This window comes from Gavialis gangeticus, unplaced genomic scaffold, assembly GCF_001723915.1.
Source record: "Gavialis gangeticus isolate Ggan-Ray unplaced genomic scaffold, GavGan_comp1, whole genome shotgun sequence".
NCBI classification, from domain to species: Eukaryota; Metazoa; Chordata; order Crocodylia; family Gavialidae; genus Gavialis; species Gavialis gangeticus.
Genome location: NW_017729025.1, coordinates 23,587,004 through 23,603,379, shown reverse-complemented (window position 1 = coordinate 23,603,379; position 16,376 = coordinate 23,587,004). Strand labels below are relative to the sequence as shown.

The following is a 16,376-nucleotide window of genomic DNA, read 5'->3' as shown; positions in this document are numbered from 1 at the left end:
CCGAGCCGAGCCGAGCCGCGGGGATCGCCCGCCCAGACCGCGTCCTGCGCACGTCGCCCAGCCTGCAGTACCGAGCGGTGAGCGCCGGGACCGGGGCGGGGCCGCCGTGGCGCTTTGTCCCTCGCCCCCGCAGCGCCGCCCGCGGGCTCGGTGTCTCTGTCTCCGTCCCCGGGGCCCGCGGGGGTGGGGGCTGCCCGGTCGGGGGGGAAGGAAAACCGTGTCGTGTCGCGCCGTGATTGAGTCGCCCCGGCCGGGGCTCTGCCCCGCGTCCGCAGCGCCGAGACCCGGCCGCGCCTTGCACCCCGCGGTGATGGGTGATCTGTGGGCAGAGCCGGGCAGTGTCACTTCCATGGAGTCCGCGGTAGATGAATGGCTGTGTGTGGTGTTGTTTCTTGTTTCTCCGACCCGCTCAAACAAACGGATATCCTTGTTTTTATATTTTGTTTTTCTTTTGATTTTTTTCCCCCCATCCCAACTCCCCCCTGTTGCGGGGCAGCGTGATGGTGCAAAACCGAAGAACCAGACCTGTGGAAATGCTGCTGTCGTTTCCCGAAGTGAGGGAGAAGGGAGTGACCCCCGCCCCTTTTCTCAACAGCATCATCGCCATCGCTTTTATTTTTTTGAAATACGAAAGGCCTTCATAAAAAGCGGAAATGCTTAACATAGCATTTGACCTGTCCTGTTTGCTTTGAGGAGTGCTTCTTTTGCTTTCTGCTGGGATGGTAGTTGCACAAGAAATGTGCTCCTATTAGAATGGCAGGCTGTGATTTAGAAATCTAGAAAAAACCTTCCAGATCCAAAGAGTCTAAATAATATTGGCTTAAAAAAGAATTTCGTTTTATTTCAAAATCTCATTTGGTAAATAGGTTTAACTGATTATGCATTCCCGAACTGGGGGATAGAAGATGATAAAAACATAAGATTATCAGTGGCAGACAGGGTTGTTCGGGTAGATGCAATATCTTTGATTAGACCAAGTAAAGAGTTGGAAAAAATGTTCTTTGTAGGCTTTCGGGCACAAACACCCTTCTTCAGGCATGGGGAGAGTCTGCTGGTGTTTGTGCAATCTCGTGGGTGGGATAGAAGCTAAATACGACAATGCAGGTCTGTGAAAATGCAGATGTGCGGCAGGGAAGATCAGAGGGGATGGGGGTAAATGGGTGCTGACTGGGGGAGGGGACAGGACACGAGGGGAATGTTAACCAGTAATAAAATAGAGCTGGTAAAATGTAGAGCGGTTACCTGGGGTTGATGGCAGGCAGACTATAATGTGCTAGAACCCCTGAAATGCATAAGATTATCAGCAGCATTAACAGTTACAAGTTCAGCTTTCGCTAACAATAGAAAGCAGATCCCTTAGATGACTCTGAGTGCAAGGCCCTCAAGTCAGCAGAACAGTTCTGTAGTTGACATATTGCTTAATAGGAAATTGCTGTGAAAGGATTGTGAATTTGGAGAAGTATCAGATTAAGTATTCAGCCTGTCACATTTGGAACTGTTTGCAAATAATGCAGAACAGTCTGGGCAGGCGCAGAAAAAGGAAATAGTGAATTTTTCGGAGTGGTAAGAATGCAGTATCACTTCTGCATCATGTTGCAGTTAGAAAGTTTGGCAACATTTCTGTTTCAGGGAGGATGGTGAGGGGACTGGACAGTTCCATTAACAACAGTGATGTGCTGATTATTGTTTGTTTTTTAGTAAATACTAACTAAAATCAAGGAAAAACTGATATGTTTTAATACACATTTAAAAATGTTCTGTAAGCTTTTTAAGTTGTGAAGTATTTGCACTTGCTGAGGTTTTTTGAGGTATAGTGAGAGGGTAAAGGTAGCCTAGTAGTGGAAACAGATTAAGGGAAAAATCTCTTTTGTAAAAAAGCGACGGGGTACAAAATATGAAGGAGCCAGCCAAGCTTTTGAGCAAGAATCCAGAACCGGATCTGATGCCTGGGGTTGGAGGGGGGAAGCGCTCATGCCCTGGCACTTCTACAATACCAGAGTAGTTGCTGGTCGCTGCTTGTGAGGAGATTTCTGTAGGGCTGTCACAAAATCCTTGTATTCTTGCTTCCATTCTTTCTGTCTCTCTGCCATGCTGTGTGAGTGGGCGCACGCGCTCTGGGAAGATGTAATCGTATTTTTTGGTTCAGTTCAGTCTTGGGCTCTTTCTCTGCTGGCTCTGGTTCCCTTGAGATGAAAACTGAACTGCAAGTTTATATTTTTCTCTCCAGCTTGAGGCAGACAAATACAGCTTTAAAAACAGTGTTGCTGTTAGTTTTTAGAGTAAACCCAGTCTTTGGAGTACATTGCTTCTGCATCTCTTTAAGATTGCTTTAAAGCATATCTGCACAAATGAAAGATAAGAGAAAACTGGAAAATTAAATTAACTTCTTGCTTTATGTTTTGAGTCAGTCTGTTAGGCTCCATAGGTAAAAGAGAAATGAATCTGACCTTTTCAAACAATTACCTAATCTTACTTTGAAAGAGAGACTGTGAAGATATGACAGTTGTCTTAACTAGGTATGAAATGACAATTTTTCTTGCTGCTAGAAAAGGGCCCTGTTTTAGGCCAGCCACTTAACCTAAGCTAAAATGATATTCTTGTTTTGGAGAGTACTTTTCCATCTTTGGTCAGGGTAAATTAAATTCTCTAACAAACCACTTAGTTACTCAAAGTTACACAAGTGTTTCCTTTCAACATTTTTTTTGCAGAAACATTGACATAATGCAGACCAGCTTCTATCCACATATATTATTACCCAAAAGCAGAGTCTCTTACCTTCATAAAAAATTCCTCATGCTTGCAACATAAAACCATCTGCAGTACATCAGTCTGTTACTTAGTTTCACTCAAATTCTGATGAAAGTAGTAAGACTTTCCAAGTAAAAGTATTTTTTTTATCATTTATCTTTCTGAAGTAGCAGTCAGTTGTGCAATGGAGTATGACTCCATTCATAAGTAAGCCAGCAGCAATCCACACTCAGTGCATGCTTGACTAGAAAGATATGGATCATTCTTTATACCCCTGTGATAGCTTAGATCTGCTGACATGCTTCTGTTTGTGGTATCAGTTTTTGCACTCCTGAGGATTTCAGTAGGGCTCTTGGACAAAGGTTTTCACAACTGGAGGAGGATCTAGCATTATGGATCGTTGAATGGTACAAGATGTTTTTATTTATGCACTGTTTTGTGATGTGCCTTACAGATTTAAAGATAACAAAATATTCATTTTAGGAAATTGAGTCCATGCACACTATTTGTGTACAGATAACGTACAATAAAGATTAGCTATAGTGGATCAGTAAGAGTGAGGAGAACAGAATACACAACATCAGTATCCAAGGTACTCTGTTTAAGGGTGGTTAGCAAATTGCAGATTACAAAAGAGAATAAATTTGCTCAGATATTTGATAAAGTTTCTTTCAGCACTTCCGGATTTCAGAACATAAGAGAGCAGATACATGCAGGAATAACTTAAATTGTCCTAGAACGTTTAAGACTTGTCTCTCTAAATTCAGTTAATGTCTCTAAGACTAGTAATTAACTTTGTGTGCGACATAGAATGATGTCATTGTAGAAACTGCATGATTAAAAATATGTTCTTTGTTTGTCAAAAATGAAATTATTTTAGTAGGTCATCTTCCTACTTGAAATTGGGGGACAGACAAAATTACATCTTCCTTGGAATTGGTACATCATTTTAGTCTTTCCTTTTATATTTTACTTCCCCAGTGACAGCAAACTGATGCCCATTTCAAATAGGTTCTTCCACTGCTGGCTGCCTAGACAAACAGACTTCTCAGACATTTCTCAATTAGCTTGTCTTGTGTGTTGCTAAAGGAGCTAGGAGACATCTTTCATGAAGCAGGCTTTGTTGTTTTGCAAATGAGCAGTTTGCTATGTGAGTTCCCTTGTAAAACATCTATCTGTATACAAAGTCTGTCTCTTTTAATTAAGATTCCATTTTTGGATCAAGTCAGAACTGTAATTCTGATATAATAATTTTAAGTAAAATACTCATGACAAAGGAAGTAATTAGGTAGGTTGACTATACTTGCTGATACAAACTGTGGACTTATAGGGTGGTGGCCGGCTGTCATATTTTAACTTACAGCCTTGAATGTACCACACACAATTATGCTAAAAAGGGTTGCGTTGCATTACCAGTCACTCTGAAACTTGGGGAATGTCAGAGTTAATGTTACACATTCAACCTTGAAAGTAACCATTCAGTATTTTATTTTTTGTAACTGAGATCTTGTTTTTCTTTTAAAAATGTATATATCAATAAAGGATTATATACATGCCCCCTCCCCTCTCTCCCAACACACGTGCACAATTTCATCATTTTGTGAGCAGCTCATGTAATGGGGTTATGTATTCAGATCCCTTGATCAAATGACCCAGTGATGTGTTATCAAAGGAAAGCATTTCAGTTCTATTGTTCAGGAAAGGGACGAGGATTGTGAGTCATTTGTCCTAATAGTCTTTCAGCTTCCCTTTGTCTCATTAACTTTTAAACTATTCTAAAATAAAATCAAACTGCATTTTGATTTTAGAGGACTTTCATTCTTGCCCCAATTTCAAATTTTCTGATTTAAGATTTCTACAAAAGTCATTATAGAAAGCAAGCTGAGAGCAAGAGACATAAACGCATCACTCACTCACTGTTGCACAAATGTCATGAAGCTGTTTGGCTATTAACAGCCCTGATTCTGCTGCATGTGTAGGTATCAGTCTCTTTGCCATTTGCATTTAAATCTAAATCCTGAGGAAAGATTATTGAAAAAATTATTAACCTTAAAGGGGCAGTGAGTGGAATGGCAGTAGTCAAGATAAATGCTGAGTGACTGAGATCAGTTGGAATGGTTAGAACAAGAATTAACCCCAGGTGCGTATATGTACAAAAATCAAACTAAGTGACTATAAAAGGGGGGGGTCTTTATTTTGCTCAGATGATCCTAAATTTGGATCACTAATTCTGCCTTGCACATTTATGCAGCACTGTGTATTTCAAGATGGTCCAAGTAACTGCAGATTATAGAGCATTGAGACAAGTCTACCTTTAAACAGAAAGCAGGGCTGTGCTGTGTGGTGATGCTCAATGAATGTGGCAAAATCTTTCCTATAACCCTTGTCTTATTTACTGGAATACTTTATGTTGCTTGGGGAGGTTAAAGTTAATTTGACAATATAAGTTGTATGTATATGGGATGCCTTTAGAAGGTCTCACTAGCATATTTATATAAGGTAGGTGTCCCTTCTTTCACTCCCCTTCCCCCCCCCCTCCTTTAACCTGAGTAGTTATGCCTGCAAAATATATTGTGATATAAACACAGACTAGGATTTAAAGGTCTGATAATAGAAAATGTTAACATTTTTTGCCAACATATTTTGTGCTCTATTACTGTGTGGCAACCTAGTTAGAGATGGTAAAAAGAGGTGGTTTTAGCTTTAATTTCAGTGGTGTCTGAGCAAAAGTTTGTCCAGGCATGTTACATGCACTTAATAAGGAAATAAAAGATTTGTCCTCTGCAAATCTGTAGCTGAAGTAATCCTTCCTTTGGCAGGTCTATTTCCATTTCCTGTTTTGACAAGCAAAGGATATGGAGAGATGTTTGTACACCACTGTACATTTATTCATTCCTGAACCCAGTTATAGATGCATCATAGGGGAGTGCACACTATTACATCACCTTGCAAATAGGTGACTGGGGAATGGTAATATGCTGTTTGCATCTTGCATTTGCCTACCCCAGAATATAAGTGGATAGATGAAAGCTAACTGAGGTATTTATACTAATAGAGTACTACCCTTAATTTTCAGAGAGAATTCTCATTGGATTGGGCATAGTTAGCTTGCTTTAATGGTTGGTCAGCTGTCTGCTGGTTTGTGGCTTTTGTTTTTTTTGTTTGTTTTTTACATTGATGCAGACCTTTTTTCTGTTCATACCTAAATCTGTGTTCTGTTCAGATCATTCAGTGGGTACAGAAACTGATATCTAACCATTCTAACTCAGAGATTTAAAATGTGAACTGAAAAAAAGTGTTTTGGGTGCAAATACAATGATTAGTTCTGTCTGGCAAAAGAACCTAGGAAATGACAGGTTATGACTAAAACCAATGTTTTATTTAGCGTGAATAGCCAGGTGACAAAAAATAACTTTTTGAAAGAGGCTAGCTGGAACAGGACTTAAGGTGGGTACTACATGGAAATGATCCTTGTGATCACAGTTTCAAATTAAATAAGGCAGAAGACATGAAAAGAACTTACTTTGCAATTATATGCTCTTTAAAAGATATATAACACATCAATATGTAGTCATTACAAAGCTTTAGTAAAGCTGGATGAAGAAGCATGTATTTTGCAGCATTAGATGAACATTGTTTGCATTTTTTCACTATCAGACATTTTTATCAAAACCCTATCTTCCTATTCCAATTTCAGAGCTTAAGGTTACAAAACTCACAAGATTAGGCCTTCAGTACAAAACTTTAAGCTTAACAAGAATCTCTCTCTAGTACTTTTTTGTTTATTTATCAACACTGTATATCTCATAAAAACAACTTACCACTCACACACCCAAAACACGGATGTATTTTTTTACTGTGAATTTCTGGACTGTCATATTGGATCCCTTTTCTTTTCCCTCCCAAGAACGGAGAAGGGATAGTTACAAGTTTTTGGGTAATAACTATAGTGAAATTAATTTCTAAACCGTTCTTTTGACAGTTTTCCTTTGAAAATGTTGAGCAGAAGAACTTTTCTTTCAGTCTGGTTTTCCAAAAACAGTTCTAGATCAGTATTTAGAAATGTCTTTTAGCAGCAGATTAAAATGATTCAGCTAGAGTCTGAGACAAGCTGGTGCTAGGACCTGACACTGGCATGGGCAAAGCCAGAATGATCCAGCAGTGCCACAGCTCTAGATTATATGAGGCACACAGTTGGTATTAATTTAACATAACTATGCAAACTACAGCAGTTTCCACGGAAACAAATAAATGCAATAACTCATAATAAACTTCCCTGTATGATTTCCTATGATGAATTTTATTTTAACACTTTAATGTAAATACATCTGATTTGTCTGTAAAATCATTCAGCTGTTAATTTGTTTTGTAAACAGGTGAAAACATTACATTCTAATTTACAGCTGTTCTTAGAACTTTAAAAATGTCATAATTTATGCTACTGCGTGCATATTTTAATTAACATAGTACAGTGATTCCCAACAGTGGGTCTGTGGCACCCCAGGGTGCCTTGAGATCCTTTCAAAGGAGCTATGGGGTGCCAAGAAATGTTAGCCCTGTTAGGTATGCAAGCATGGTTCACAAGATAAGCCCCGAGGTTTCAAATAGGAATCTGTATTTTTAAAAACATTTTGCCCTTCTGTGGCCTTTCCAAGTCCTTTGAAACAATCGAATTACTCTGATAGTTTTCCATAGACAAAAAAAGAATGAAAATGAAGAGGTGGCATTTTCCAAGGAGTCTCTTGAGTCTAAAAGGGTTGAGAAGCACTTGCATATTATGAACGTTAAGTTGTGTGATATTATGATCATATCTTTAGTCTTCTTCCCTGCAGGTAGCAATGCTGCTTCAAGTCATTGTGGCTCCCACTGTAGGAGCTCATGGGCATGAGATCTGAGTCCTTTGAAGAGTGATCCCTCAGGGCTGTGCTTGCATCCTGTGCCTCCTTGTGCTACAATAGAAGGATGTAAAAGGGGAAGAGCTGTGGCTTTCTTACAGTTTCATTTTGCATGACAACTTGACTGATCAGTGAGCGTTTGAATTACTACTCTTTAGAGCTCTTTGTCCTGTCCCCCTCTCCTTCCCATATAAGGTGTTGTTTATTTTGTTGTTTTTTAAAGGATAATTGCTACCCTCACTTTTATGGCAAATCACTTAATGATAGCTGTCATACTTCAAAGGAAAGGTTAACCTTTTAGGTTCAAGTCCTGCCCACTTCCATGCTGGACAGTACATCTCAGGGGTTCACCTAGCCAGCCATGCCCCAGATTTGTTTCCATCATGATCAGCAGATTCGGAGGTGGGTAGACAAGTCTGTGGGTTGCTTTGGTTGCAGAAGATGCTGGTTACTGCTAGTGCAAGATTTTTTCAAATCGGCATTATCCGGTGCTCCTTGGAGCACAAATTAATCCTTGATAACTAGGCAGAAGGAAAAAGACAAAGAGGATGATGGTGAAACAGGCACCAGCAGTTTAAATACTGACTACCTCACTGCCAAAAATCTTGGAGCTGGCAGTTTTAGCACCAGTGGCTCTAGCAATTGCACCAGTACCCCAAGCAGTGAAGCCTATACCTGTGCCCACACAAAGGCAACATTGACTCAGTCCCATTGAGCCTAAACACAGCTGCAGCCTCTGAACTCCCAGAACTGAAACTCTGTCTCTGGAGGAATTAAGTTTCAATCCTTTGTTCAGAACTGCAGCAACACAAGGGACTTTGTGTCAACCTTGGTGCTGTTATATATGACAGAACCCAAAAAAAGTCTGTGCAAATGTTACTGATGTCACAGGGTGTCATTGAAGGAAAAATAGACTCCTCATCATGGTTGCTGACATACTCTTTCTTGGTTAGTTCTGTGATGAGAAGGTGACCCCTTTCTCCCTCCACAGGCATGGTACAAAGAGTTGTCATTCTAAACTTGGCCTCAAATAAGGCATGAGTAGCAGTGGGCTCATTAGCCCCATTCAAACCACTACTTGTATGGCTCCTTGGTCACACTCACCTTACTGGTCAGTTTGACTTGGTCACACTCATTTGGAAGACAACTGTCTTGCCCTAGAGGCAGAAAAATGACAGAAATTGGAGGAAAGGAAACAAGACGGAGAAATCCGCAGTTTGACCCTCCCTTGAACCACCACCTATGGCATTTGCAAGAGGGTCTGTGGCTCTAGAATAGAATTGGCTTTTTTAGCCATCAAGGGACTCATTTACAACCCTTTACTTGACCCATGGGAGTGATCATCCTCGACCATGAGGGATTGCCGCCACCACCTCCAACTGTACACTGATGCTCCATGTATCCAAGGACTGTATAGGGAGACTTGTTGATATGGGCAGCCAACATGATTTGGACCCAGTTCAGGCCTTCATGGTATAGATTCTTGGTTTACCTATTACTCTTCAGACAGACCTTCATTCAGTTCTGTTTAGGCTCCAGCCCATAGCAGTTTGGACTTGCTCTCTTTTTGTAGTCATGCTTTCACTTCTATTTTTTTTTCATCCAGTGAACTTTTAGATTCCTCAGAAGGCTCTTGCATAGATAACTGCCAGTTAGAGAACTTACTCCAGCCTGGGATTTGAGTGTAAACCTCCTGGTGTTCATGAAGTCTTGTCCTTTTTTTTTGTTTTTAATGCTACTTGCCATAGGGGCTGACTTATTTTTGCCAGTGAGGGTGGAGATAAGATAATGGACATGTGCCCCCCACCCCCAGTCCACCAGTGTGTGGGGAAGGGGGTGGGATGTGGGCACAGGTGATGTGGCGGGGGGGGGTGGAGGGATATGTGTCCCTCCAGATTCCTGCTCTTACAGTGGGGTGCAGGACTGCAGCTGGGCCAAACCAGCTCTGGGAAGGAGCTCTCTGCAGGCAGGACCTGGCACAGGAGGGAGCTCCATGCCACCATGGCTGCCATGGTGAGGCGCCCCACCTGGCAGCAGCAGGGACACAGTTCTGGTCCCCCATCATTTCCATGCCCTCCCCAATGCATCATCTATACCTCATCCCCGTCTCCCCCTGCCCCCATAGACTTACCTGGAGAGAGCTGTGGGAGCTGTTCTCCACTGTTGCTTGGCTGCCACGTGCATATGCATGCACACATGCATGTCATGCCCCCTGCCTCAGATCAGGCTCCTCACTCCCCGCAACCCCTTGCAGGGTAGAGCTCTGCAAGCCTGCAAGGAGAAACCCACAGTTTCCTGTGTTTTTGAGGTAATACGGTATTTATGGCTATAGCCACTCATGCTGAATGTCAACCTGTCTCTTCACAAAAAGAGAGACAGCCAGGATACAATTCAGCATAAATGCAATAGACCATGACCAACCTCACTAATAGGGACTGACCCCTGTGTGGTGAAAACGTGGTTTATTGGCAATTGTATGATGTAACTGTTTACATTGGCATGGTCTGATAGCTATACAAGTATAGTAAAACCATTGCATTTTAATCCTGTTTCATTCAGGGTTAAATTTATATGGATTTTTCTGGTTTGTATCTTCACAGGGGCATGCAGAGGTACAGTTACAATGTAAAAGGCCATACGCCCTCCAGATCCCTTTTGAAGGGCTCAGAAGATGCATTGGGCCATAGCATAGGGGTGTCAAGCTCACTCTGCATCCCAGTCCAGATCCAGACCCATGGGGCTCCTCATAAACTAGATGCAGCCCACAGTACAGGATGGCCCCATCTCAGGTCATGCAGCGGTGGCAGCTCTGGCTCCAGACCAAGCCACATGGCCTAGGAGATGGGGCTGCATCAGTGGTGACAGGTGAAGCAGCTGGAGGGTGCTTGGAGCTGTATCAACCCTTGCCTGTCTTCCTGCTGCAGATAGCCATGTTTACTTGGGGGCCCAAGAGCCCCAGATTCTGTAATACAACGCTCGTCCTGACCCCAGCCCCTCCTAACTTTTAGTGGCCTGGATAAAGTGGCTCTGCAAGCTGGATCTGGCCCACAGACTGAGTTTGACACTTCACACAGCAGCAAAGTGCATTTGATTGGAATGTGTTTGGGATTCTAAGCATATCACTTCCATCTTAAGATAATTTTAATAACAGCACCTGCATGCACGTAGGAAGTCACACATTGTATTCCCTGTTTTTGAATACAATGTAGAACTTGGAATAAATGCATTTACAAATTTGAAAATGATGAAAACCGTCTTCAAAAGGCAAGGATATTTTGGGAGGTGGTGATAAATCTTTTGTTGGACTAACTGCATAGTTGGGGGAAAGTTTTAGACAAGCTTTTGAGCTCAAAATACTCTTCTCTGGGTCTGAGAAACAGGCACAGCTTGAGCCAAGTAATGAATAGAAAGAAGAGTAGTCTGTGTAAAACTCCATATATACACATCCTAAGTGTACCTTACTGAAGAAATTAGACAAAACCTTGCTCTCTGCAGTCTGTTATATTAGCCATCAAATACAATGTTAACAATACTTTACTTTTCTGGTAAATTTCCTGGCTTTGTCTTTCCTGAACTGTTTATTTCTTGTTGAATATAGTCTTCAATTATTTACTAAGCCCCAAGGATTTTCATACAAAATACATTTTTTCAACAAGCTTAGGGCATTAAAACTCAAAGCATGGATGAAGCAAACTGTACAGTAATAGTGTTCTTTAGCTAGATGAGAAGAAATGCTTTCCACTTAAACTTAATTTATGTCAATGTGTAGTCTTAATGAAAGCCCTGGTATTTTATCAGTAGAATCATGTGATGCAACATATTTAATGTTTGTAGCTTGCTTATATGTAGTAGTGAAGCTATCCATCCGAATAATAGCTATATTCAGTATGTATGAGATTTTAAGAGTTGCTGTGTTCATCCCCATAAAATACAAAGCTTTAAAAAAAAATGAAAGTATGTTTGCCCATGCTGGGATTTATTACCTATATCCAATATAAATGATACTTTGTAACATCAATGTTGTAAGTCCAGGGCTTTATTTATACATAACCTAATACTTGCATCAAGATGTGACAACACTGTTCTTTATTATAGTATTTACTGTAAAGCAATAGACTACCCATCCACAAATGCACTTAAAATATTTCTTGTAGCTGGTATTCAAAGAATACTTGACCTTTCAAGAAACAGGAATTAAGACCAGGCTTACCCTATATTCAATGTGAAGTCCAGTTCCTTCAGAATATGCTTGAGGCCTGATATTTAGTCCATACAGTTTTACTTATAAGGGACCGCAAAGTCCATGTAAAATCGTAACAGAACCAAAATTGGGTCTCTGAAGGAAAAGCAAGAGAGAGAAAGTATTTTAGCAAAACTTGCAGTATATTTTAAGGGATATGCTTTAAAAAAGAACTTAAAGAAGCAAAAAGCTTGAGTTTCACCTGTCCTGGACTTGGTTGATGCAAAAGTTTTGTTTTATTTTCAAATGACAGTTTGAAATATAGAAACCTTTGGCAACACCTGTTTTCACTAGTTCATCTTCCACAGAAGTGACCATTGGGTATATGTATGGAGGGGTGAGGGAAGTAAGTCACTGAAGGCTTTTTGAACTGGGGAGATTCGCCATGAAGTCTCCAGTTCTCTGATTGCTAGAATTTTTCTAGCCTTCTTTCAAGCCTTTGTTTTTCTGTGAAATTCTTCTTCCAAGGCCTATCTCAAAGTTTGGAGAATTTACTACTAGTGGAGTTTTTTGAAAAATTGTCTTATAATAGGTGTGTACTAGAGAATACCAGTTACATTTCAGAGTTTCTTCAGATATGCTGTGGGTTCTGCATATGTGCAAAGTTACAGCAAAGAACAACTTATGAACAAAGTTCTTGGACTCATGTAAATCTGAGGCAAAATACTGCTGGTGAAAATTGATTCCATGAAAATTGCAGTGGATGCAAGTTAAACAAGTATAAGTTAGACTTCAAATGTTAGGAATCTTTGACAAACAGGGGAAAACTAGCAATAAAACTTAGATAGAAACTGTTGTTTGGTTGTTTGTTTTTTATAACAAAAGTTTTGTCAAAGAAGAATACTACACATTGCTATTCAAAAATCTAAAAGATGTATAGATATACATGTCACAGGCAGCTCACACATCAAAACAGTTGGACTTGACTAATCTCTCGAACAGTTTCTATTTTACAGTTAGCAGTAAAATCATATGCGAGTCATTCTAATATAATAAAAGCCTTAGTCTGTCTGTCTGTAACACTTTATTCACACACTGATTGGTTGTCTTGGCACTGCTGACTGAAACAACCAATCCGTGTGCTCCAAGACCGTTCCAAATAGGAGGCTGTGTGGCAGAGCGCTGCCACGATGGTGGGGACAAAGTGTGTGTGTGTGGGGGGGGGAGGAGTGAGGCCAGCACTGCTGGCCTTGGGACCCCCCACTCCTTGACCCTGCTCCCAGGAGGCAGCAGTGGCAGCATGGGGTGCTGGCCAAGGGGGAAGGAGGAGACGGTGAGGCAAGCTTTCTAGCCCCTGCCACTTCTGGGAACCAGCAGGAATGCAGGGTGGTGGATGGCAGTGCTCCATCCCCGCCTGCAATATATACATGCAATGGGGAAAGTTATTCAGAAAAAGGATGCATTGTTGATTTGTCATCTCAATCTTTTTTTTGTATTTTGAAGAAAGCTCAAGCATTAAGTACGTGATGGTGTATTTAATTTAACTGAATTTAAATGCAACTAGATTGAAATCTTTCCTAAGCTTTTCAGTTTAAAAATGTGAACATTTTAAAGATAAAATGTAAGCGCCCACAGATTTTTCTGAAGTATACAACACTGTGGTAAATTCCCTACTATTTGACCTTCAAAATTCAGGAGGTTTATCGATCTTTTTTGTGGGTGAGAGGCCATGTGCCAGATCCTACAGTTCTTAGATGAGCAAAATTCTGTTAGAGTGTAACTGAACAAAAGTTAAATACTACTACTGTATTTACTCAAGTTTAAGACAATACCGTACTAAGTAGTTTCTGTAGATGGAAAACTTATGATTTTCCAGGTATAGAATCCAGTTATTTGAGGTTTGCCTTCAATATGCCCCCCTCCTACTGCCACAGCAGGAAAAACAAATCTGGGGGGTTCAGCCCCATTGCTGTGCCCCCCAACTTCCTCCTCTTGCAGCCCTTTCCCCCTCTCCTTACTGTCAAACCCTGCTCTCTCTGAGTCCATGGAAGTGAGAAATTCAAAAACACTGACCTTGAAATAAATATACCTGCAATAATTTACATATAGTACTCATTGGGTGCCTATACATATGCAGTGAGGCTCTTTTGATGCGCTATAAGTACAGTGCACAGAAGCAGGCTCAATTTTTAATCAAGTCTCTACTACAGCTTGTTGGTGGGTCTTGAGTTACAGATCCATTGCAGAAGTTGTAGGTCTTTCTGCAGGGGGGACTAAGCTATAGGCCAGGATTTCTCTCCTTTTCTTTCCTCTGTGATTTCTTCTCTGCTGTGGGGACAAGATGCTTTACCTCAAAGTGGGATGTTGCTCCGTTGAGGTTGTCGCTTCATTGGAGTCATCAGTTAGCAGCCAGCTCCTTCCAGCTCCCAGCACAGTTCTTCCATTATTATTTTAACATGTAGTTTTGCATTAGAGAATGTAATTGAAGTTCCCTCGGTAGATTGAAATGCATTTGGCTTCTGCATAAGCAAAAGAGCTTGAAATAATCAGCTGAAAAGATTTTACTTCTCATTTGCAAGCGCTAGAGATGCTTTAAATGTCCCTAGCCTTCTTCTGCCATGTTCAGCCTTGCAATTAAAATAATAGGTGTATTGTCTGCTCTCAGTCCTTCCAGAGAGAGGTGATAACAATTGCTGTGTATCTGTGAGGTTCCCAGTGATTTCCTTTCTTCCACTCAAAAGATGGACAAGCATCCAACCTCCGCTTGTATGCTGAAATACCTTTAGAAACTTGATGAGCCGTGTCTACCAGAAATCAGCAGAAGATGCTGCTGTATCCAAGATAGCGGTATTGGTCAGTCTAATTCCTTGACGTGTTAATCCTCACAACATGAAAACACAATTTTATGTTTGGATCTACCAGGCCATAAACGATATCCAACAGTTCTGAGCGCAACTTGGTGAATGAAATTGGAAAAGAGAATTTCCTTCACCTTTCCCATTCAGATGCAGATTTGTATCTGTTTGTATCATCATCATTCAAACATGAAGTGTGACTTCTACTCAGGTTCTAACTCATCATATTGTTCATTTGTTGCTTCCACCTTTACATCATAGTGACTACAGGGGATACTTGAAAGCCATTTTGTTGATGGTCAAGGACAAAAGATGGTAACTATGTAAGTTAAGTAATTTGCATTACTGTATATTATAATTATACTTTGTGTAACTATATTATTTAAAGTCTATAGTGTGTGTATGCCACAGAGGCCAGGTTTAGGGGATTTCGGCCCGAACTGTTAATTTGAATTGCATAACGTGTGTTTACTTAAAATCTAAATCATGACGTTATTGTGTTTCTTTATAGTGGCTTTATTATTTACTGCTTATATTGCAGTAGTGGCTAGAAGCCAACCAGGCCTGAGTTCCTTGTGCTGAATGTTGCAGACACAGGTACTAAGTCCCAGCCTCAAAAAGGCAATATGAGAAGAGATGATGCACAAATTGGAGGTTCTAAGTCTGGGCATCAAGGATGCAATAGGGGTTCTCAGTCTCTGGCCCATGGGCCAAATCTGGCCCCTGGACCTGTGGCGTCAAGCCCACAAGGCTCTCCATGGGTTGAGAAATTTGGCCGCAGGGAGGCAGTGGCAATTAATGCCACTATCCTTCCCCACTGTGAAATTCCCAAGCCCCACACAGCTGAGTTGTGCCCCCTTGCCCCTGGATGGCTGGACCATGCCCCTTTCCACCAACAAGGCCAGATTGGGGCTAGGCCAAGACCCCTTCCCCCATGCAGCTGGATGGGAACCAGGCTGTACCCCGCTCCCCCTTCCACCACCTCTTTGCAGCTGGATTGAGCCCCACTGCACCTGCCCCACGTGCCAGAATGAGACCACCAACTGGGTCTAGTCTGCAAACAGAACGAACACCACCTATCCAGCCCACTGGGTAAAGAGGTTGAGCACCCCTGATGTAGCCTATTAAGAGCTTTAACAGTGAGGTGTATTACTTTATTAAAACAAACATACTTTATTTGTTACAGCTTCCAGGCTATCATTCTAGCATTTTGTAGGGGTGCACTGATAAAGATTTTTTTGGCCGATTTTATCGATGACTGATTATTAACCAGCCATATCAGCCAATACTGATCTGATAGCCAATATAAAACTTGGCAGCTTGGAGAGCAGCATCTGGCTCGTAAGTCTGTGGGGGAGGGGAGGGGAGGGGCGTAGATCAAGATCCTCCCCACCCCCCACCTCCATGGTGAGGGAGGGAGTGGAGCTTGGGCAAAGGCAGGCACTGCCAGGGTGAAGTGGGGCTTGGGCGGCTCTGCTGGGAGGGGCAGCTCCTGCTGCTGTGCGCACCCCTGCAGGAGGCCCCCCAGATTTGTGCATGGGGTGAGGGTGGGCTGCCTGCTGTGGGTTCAGGATGGGAGACTGTACCAGCATCTTTCTTGTGAGGTGAGCAGGCAATGCTGGCCACGGGGTGGGCTACAGCCACCCCAGAATTCACCGTAGCTGCCTCACAGTGCTACTGCCTGCCCCGCCCACCCGC

The 16,376-nt window shown here is 41.8% G+C and overlaps 1 protein-coding gene across 1 annotated transcript in view; it reads left to right on the top strand.

The window, feature by feature from the left end:
* Positions 1-6: 6 nt before the first annotated feature.
* KLC1 (kinesin light chain 1) overlaps positions 7-16,376 on the top strand; it is an 82,250-nt gene continuing 65,880 nt past the window's right edge. The window contains exon 1 of the mRNA XM_019518505.1: positions 7-77. The gene's annotated coding sequence lies outside the window, so the exon portion shown is untranslated. The remainder of the gene's footprint in view (positions 78-16,376) is intronic.